Source organism: Oncorhynchus gorbuscha, linkage group LG26 (assembly GCF_021184085.1).
Source record: "Oncorhynchus gorbuscha isolate QuinsamMale2020 ecotype Even-year linkage group LG26, OgorEven_v1.0, whole genome shotgun sequence".
Classification (NCBI taxonomy): Eukaryota; Metazoa; Chordata; class Actinopteri; order Salmoniformes; family Salmonidae; genus Oncorhynchus; species Oncorhynchus gorbuscha.
In genome coordinates this window covers 21,865,862-21,873,361 of record NC_060198.1, presented here as the reverse complement: position 1 = coordinate 21,873,361, position 7,500 = coordinate 21,865,862, and positions in this window count along the sequence as shown.

The window sequence follows — 7,500 nt, the reverse complement described above, 5'->3', positions numbered from 1 at the left end:
ATGTAAAAAACAAAATGCCCTGGTAGGAACCTATGTTTCCAGCAAGATGCACTTGTGTAGCCCAAACTATAAACACAATTTTCTATTAAAAGTTTCTATACAAAAACGGTTTTCATGACATGAAAATGCCCGTCTATGTATGCCCTTTCGTTTAAAAAAAACCCCATCCAGATTGGACATGTACTTTTTGATTTATTCACGTTTTGGTGTTTTGGGATGTAGCCCAAGATGGCGGCCAACAAAGGTCAAATAAGGCCTTGAGGCCAGATAGAGGCATATAAACTGGTTAGGGCTGTTTGTACTTTATGCCTGTATGTCCCTTCATCCCACGAGAGAGAGTAAAACCTTTAATGCCTCTTTGTTTCATCTCATCCCCTGAAAATGTCATATTTACTGGTTAGGTCAAATGAGGCCTTGCATCATTTTGTGACCTCTGCTGCCCAGATAGAGGCATATAAACTGGTAAGTGGTGTTTGTACTTTATGCCTGTATGTCCCTTCACCCCATGAGAGAGAGTTTATCATTTATTGCCTCTTTGTTTCATCTCATCCCCTGAAAATGTCATATTTACTGGTTAGGTCAAATGAGGCCTACCTTCAAACACCTTGCGAGGTGACTACTTGAAATGAGAGGCTAGAGGGCCGTAGTAGGGTGCTCCCATAGCGGGCATGCATGTCAGGAACACCGGCAGGTGCATTTAGGACCATATTTTAATTTTCGGGTTCCCAGGTGCACGTTTTCAGGCCGGCCCCCACGGCTAGAGGGCCGTAGTAGGGTGCTCCCATAGCGGGCATGCATGTCAGGAACACCGGCAGGTGCATTTAGGACCATATTTTAATTTTCGGGTTCCCAGGTGCACGTTTTCAATCACCAGGCACACAGAGGTAGATCCTAATCCTCATCCACCGAAATGTCACAAAAGTGTCCATAAAGCACTCAGGGAGGGCCCCCACGGATAGAGGGCCGTGCTAGGGTGTTGCCAGAGTGGGCATTAATATGAGAATGACCGAAAAGTGCATTTAGGAGAGTATTTTAATTTTCGGGTTCCCAGGTGCACGTTTTCAATCACCAGGTACACGGATGTATGAGGGCGCCCACGGCTAGAGGGCCGTAGTAGGTGCTCCTATAGCGGGCATGCATGTCAGGAACACTGGGTAGTGAAAAAAATTAAACCTTCCATAAATCACTCAGGCCGGCCCCCACGGCTAGAGGGCCGTAGTAGGGTGCTCCCATAGCGGGCATGCATGTCAGGAACACCGGCAGGTGCATTTAGGACCATATTTTAATTTTCGGGTTCCCAGGTGCACGTTTTCAATCACCAGGCACACAGAGGTAGATCCTAATCCTCATCCACCGAAATGTCACAAAAGTGTCCATAAAGCACTCAGGGAGGGCCCCACGGATAGAGGGCCGTGCTAGGGTGTTGCCAGAGTGGGCATTAATATGAGAATGACCGAAAAGTGCATTTAGGAGAGTATTTTAATTTTCGGGTTCCCAGGTGCACGTTTTCAATCACCAGGTACACGGATGTATGAGGGCGCCCACGGCTAGAGGGCCGTAGTAGGGTGCTCCTATAGCGGGCATGCATGTCAGGAACACTGGGTAGTGAAAAAAAAAAATTAAACCTTCCATAAATCACTCAGGCCGGCCCCCACGGCTAGAGGGCCGTAGTAGGGTGCTCCCATAGCGGGCATGCATGTCAGGAACACCGGCAGGTGCATTTAGGACCATATTTTAATTTTCGGGTTCCCAGGTGCACGTTTTCAATCACCAGGCACACAGAGGTAGATCCTAATCCTCATCCACCGAAATGTCACAAAAGTGTCCATAAAGCACTCAGGGAGGGCCCCCACGGATAGAGGGCCGTGCTAGGGTGTTGCCAGAGTGGGCATTAATATGAGAATGACCGAAAAGTGCATTTAGGAGAGTATTTTAATTTTCGGGTTCCCAGGTGCACGTTTTCAATCACCAGGTACACGGATGTATGAGGGCGCCCACGGCTAGAGGGCCGTAGTAGGGTGCTCCTATAGCGGGCATGCATGTCAGGAACACTGGGTAGTGAAAAAAAATTAAACCTTCCATAAATCACTCAGGCCGGCCCCCACGGCTAGAGGGCCGTAGTAGGGTGCTCCCATAGCGGGCATGCATGTCAGGAACACCGGCAGGTGCATTTAGGACCATATTTTAATTTTCGGGTTCCCAGGTGCACGTTTTCAATCACCAGGCACACAGAGGTAGATCCTAATCCTCATCCACCGAAATGTCACAAAAGTGTCCATAAAGCACTCAGGGAGGGCCCCCACGGATAGAGGGCCGTGCTAGGGTGTTGCCAGAGTGGGCATTAATATGAGAATGACCGAAAAGTGCATTTAGGAGAGTATTTTAATTTTCGGGTTCCCAGGTGCACGTTTTCAATCACCAGGTACACGGATGTATGAGGGCGCCCACGGCTAGAGGGCCGTAGTAGGGTGCTCCTATAGCGGGCATGCATGTCAGGAACACTGGGTAGTGAAAAAAATTAAACCTTCCATAAATCACTCAGGCCGGCCCCCACGGCTAGAGGGCCGTAGTAGGGTGCTCCCATAGCGGGCATGCATGTCAGGAACACCGGCAGGTGCATTTAGGACCATATTTTAATTTTCGGGTTCCCAGGTGCACGTTTTCAATCACCAGGCACACAGAGGTAGATCCTAATCCTCATCCACCGAAATGTCACAAAAGTGTCCATAAAGCACTCAGGGAGGGCCCCCACGGATAGAGGGCCGTGCTAGGGTGTTGCCAGAGTGGGCATTAATATGAGAATGACCGAAAAGTGCATTTAGGAGAGTATTTTAATTTTCGGGTTCCCAGGTGCACGTTTTCAATCACCAGGTACACGGATGTATGAGGGCGCCCACGGCTAGAGGGCCGTAGTAGGGTGCTCCTATAGCGGGCATGCATGTCAGGAACACTGGGTAGTGAAAAAAATTAAACCTTCCATAAATCACTCAGGCCGGCCCCCACGGCTAGAGGGCCGTAGTAGGGTGCTCCCATAGCGGGCATGCATGTCAGGAACACCGGCAGGTGCATTTAGGACCATATTTTAATTTTCGGGTTCCCAGGTGCACGTTTTCAATCACCAGGCACACAGAGGTAGATCCTAATCCTCATCCACCGAAATGTCACAAAAGTGTCCATAAAGCACTCAGGGAGGGCCCCCACGGATAGAGGGCCGTGCTAGGGTGTTGCCAGAGTGGGCATTAATATGAGAATGACCGAAAAGTGCATTTAGGAGAGTATTTTAATTTTCGGGTTCCCAGGTGCACGTTTTCAATCACCAGGTACACGGATGTATGAGGGCGCCCACGGCTAGAGGGCCGTAGTAGGGTGCTCCTATAGCGGGCATGCATGTCAGGAACACTGGGTAGTGAAAAAAATTAAACCTTCCATAAATCACTCAGGCCGGCCCCCACGGCTAGAGGGCCGTAGTAGGGTGCTCCCATAGCGGGCATGCATGTCAGGAACACCGGCAGGTGCATTTAGGACCATATTTTAATTTTCGGGTTCCCAGGTGCACGTTTTCAATCACCAGGCACACAGAGGTAGATCCTAATCCTCATCCACCGAAATGTCACAAAAGTGTCCATAAAGCACTCAGGGAGGGCCCCCACGGATAGAGGGCCGTGCTAGGGTGTTGCCAGAGTGGGCATTAATATGAGAATGACCGAAAAGTGCATTTAGGAGAGTATTTTAATTTTCGGGTTCCCAGGTGCACGTTTTCAATCACCAGGTACACGGATGTATGAGGGCGCCCACGGCTAGAGGGCCGTAGTAGGGTGCTCCTATAGCGGGCATGCATGTCAGGAACACTGGGTAGTGAAAAAAATTAAACCTTCCATAAATCACTCAGGCCGGCCCCCACGGCTAGAGGGCCGTAGTAGGGTGCTCCCATAGCGGGCATGCATGTCAGGAACACCGGCAGGTGCATTTAGGACCATATTTTAATTTTCGGGTTCCCAGGTGCACGTTTTCAATCACCAGGCACACAGAGGTAGATCCTAATCCTCATCCACCGAAATGTCACAAAAGTGTCCATAAAGCACTCAGGGAGGGCCCCCACGGATAGAGGGCCGTGCTAGGGGTGTTGCCAGAGTGGGCATTAATATGAGAATGACCGAAAAGTGCATTTAGGAGAGTATTTTAATTTTCGGGTTCCCAGGTGCACGTTTTCAATCACCAGGTACACGGATGTATGAGGGCGCCCACGGCTAGAGGGCCGTAGTAGGGTGCTCCTATAGCGGGCATGCATGTCAGGAACACTGGGTAGTGAAAAAAATTAAACCTTCCATAAATCACTCAGGCCGGCCCCCACGGCTAGAGGGCCGTAGTAGGGTGCTCCCATAGCGGGCATGCATGTCAGGAACACCGGCAGGTGCATTTAGGACCATATTTTAATTTTCGGGTTCCCAGGTGCACGTTTTCAATCACCAGGCACACAGAGGTAGATCCTAATCCTCATCCACCGAAATGTCACAAAAGTGTCCATAAAGCACTCAGGGAGGGCCCCCACGGATAGAGGGCCGTGCTAGGGTGTTGCCAGAGTGGGCATTAATATGAGAATGACCGAAAAGTGCATTTAGGGGGGTATTTTAATTTTCGGGTTCCCAGGTGCACGTTTTCAATCACCAGGTACACGGATGTATGAGGGCGCCCACGGCTAGAGGGCCGTAGTAGGGTGCTCCTATAGCGGGCATGCATGTCAGGAACACTGGGTAGTGAAAAAAATTAAACCTTCCATAAATCACTCAGGCCGGCCCCCACGGCTAGAGGGCCGTAGTAGGGTGCTCCCATAGCGGGCATGCATGTCAGGAACACCGGCAGGTGCATTTAGGACCATATTTTAATTTTCGGGTTCCCAGGTGCACGTTTTCAATCACCAGGCACACAGAGGTAGATCCTAATCCTCATCCACCGAAATGTCACAAAAGTGTCCATAAAGCACTCAGGGAGGGCCCCCACGGATAGAGGGCCGTGCTAGGGTGTTGCCAGAGTGGGCATTAATATGAGAATGACCGAAAAGTGCATTTAGGAGAGTATTTTAATTTTCGGGTTCCCAGGTGCACGTTTTCAATCACCAGGTACACGGATGTATGAGGGCGCCCACGGCTAGAGGGCCGTAGTAGGGTGCTCCTATAGCGGGCATGCATGTCAGGAACACTGGGTAGTGAAAAAAATTAAACCTTCCATAAATCACTCAGGCCGGCCCCCACGGCTAGAGGGCCGTAGTAGGGTGCTCCCATAGCGGGCATGCATGTCAGGAACACCGGCAGGTGCATTTAGGACCATATTTTAATTTTCGGGTTCCCAGGTGCACGTTTTCAATCACCAGGCACACAGAGGTAGATCCTAATCCTCATCCACCGAAATGTCACAAAAGTGTCCATAAAGCACTCAGGGAGGGCCCCCACGGATAGAGGGCCGTGCTAGGGTGTTGCCAGAGTGGGCATTAATATGAGAATGACCGAAAAGTGCATTTAGGAGAGTATTTTAATTTTCGGGTTCCCAGGTGCACGTTTTCAATCACCAGGTACACGGATGTATGAGGGCGCCCACGGCTAGAGGGCCGTAGTAGGGTGCTCCATAGCGGGCATGCATGTCAGGAACACTGGGTAGTGAAAAAAATTAAACCTTCCATAAATCACTCAGGCCGGCCCCCACGGCTAGAGGGCCGTAGTAGGGTGCTCCCATAGCGGGCATGCATGTCAGGAACACCGGCAGGTGCATTTAGGACCATATTTTAATTTTCGGGTTCCCAGGTGCACGTTTTCAATCACCAGGCACACAGAGGTAGATCCTAATCCTCATCCACCGAAATGTCACAAAAGTGTCCATAAAGCACTCAGGGAGGGCCCCCACGGATAGAGGGCCGTGCTAGGGTGTTGCCAGAGTGGGCATTAATATGAGAATGACCGAAAAGTGCATTTAGGAGAGTATTTTAATTTTCGGGTTCCCAGGTGCACGTTTTCAATCACCAGGTACACGGATGTATGAGGGCGCCCACGGCTAGAGGGCCGTAGTAGGGTGCTCCTATAGCGGGCATGCATGTCAGGAACACTGGGTAGTGAAAAAAATTAAACCTTCCATAAATCACTCAGGCCGGCCCCCACGGCTAGAGGGCCGTAGTAGGGTGCTCCCATAGCGGGCATGCATGTCAGGAACACCGGCAGGTGCATTTAGGACCATATTTTAATTTTCGGGTTCCCAGGTGCACGTTTTCAATCACCAGGCACACAGAGGTAGATCCTAATCCTCATCCACCGAAATGTCACAAAAGTGTCCATAAAGCACTCAGGGAGGGCCCCCACGGATAGAGGGCCGTGCTAGGGTGTTGCCAGAGTGGGCATTAATATGAGAATGACCGAAAAGTGCATTTAGGAGAGTATTTTAATTTTCGGGTTCCCAGGTGCACGTTTTCAATCACCAGGTACACGGATGTATGAGGGCGCCCACGGCTAGAGGGCCGTAGTAGGGTGCTCCTATAGCGGGCATGCATGTCAGGAACACTGGGTAGTGAAAAAAATTAAACCTTCCATAAATCACTCAGGCCGGCCCCCACGGCTAGAGGGCCGTAGTAGGGTGCTCCCATAGCGGGCATGCATGTCAGGAACACCGGCAGGTGCATTTAGGACCATATTTTAATTTTCGGGTTCCCAGGTGCACGTTTTCAATCACCAGGCACACAGAGGTAGATCCTAATCCTCATCCACCGAAATGTCACAAAAGTGTCCATAAAGCACTCAGGGAGGGCCCCCACGGATAGAGGGCCGTGCTAGGGTGTTGCCAGAGTGGGCATTAATATGAGAATGACCGAAAAGTGCATTTAGGAGAGTATTTTAATTTTCGGGTTCCCAGGTGCACGTTTTCAATCACCAGGTACACGGATGTATGAGGCGCCCACGGCTAGAGGGCCGTAGTAGGGTGCTCCTATAGCGGGCATGCATGTCAGGAACACTGGGTAGTGAAAAAAAATTAAACCTTCCATAAATTTTAATTTTCATTTTAGGTTACCAGGTACCGATTTTCAATCACCAGGTGCACGGCTGAGAAAAGTGGGGACTCTGTCATTTTTCCGACCAAAATCTATAATTTTCAAAAAATGATTAAAAATACTTCCCGAGGGGCTAGAGGTCCCAAATTTCGTGCCATATCCTCTCTCGTGATGGGCAACAAGTAGAGCATATAAAAACAATTTCGCATCCACAGGCTCCTTTTTTTTTGGTAACATGCACTTTTTTTCCAAAACTTAAAACACGATTTTCTATTAAAATATTTTATACAAAAACGGTTTTAATTAAATGAAAATGCTCGTCTATGTGTGCCATTTCGTGCAAAAAAACCCCATCCAGATTGGATGTGTACTTTTTGATTTATTCACGTTTTGGTGTACCGGAATATAGCCCTAGATGGCGGAGCACACAAAAACCCTTTCATTTTCCGGGATTCCATCGATAGATTGGCCTG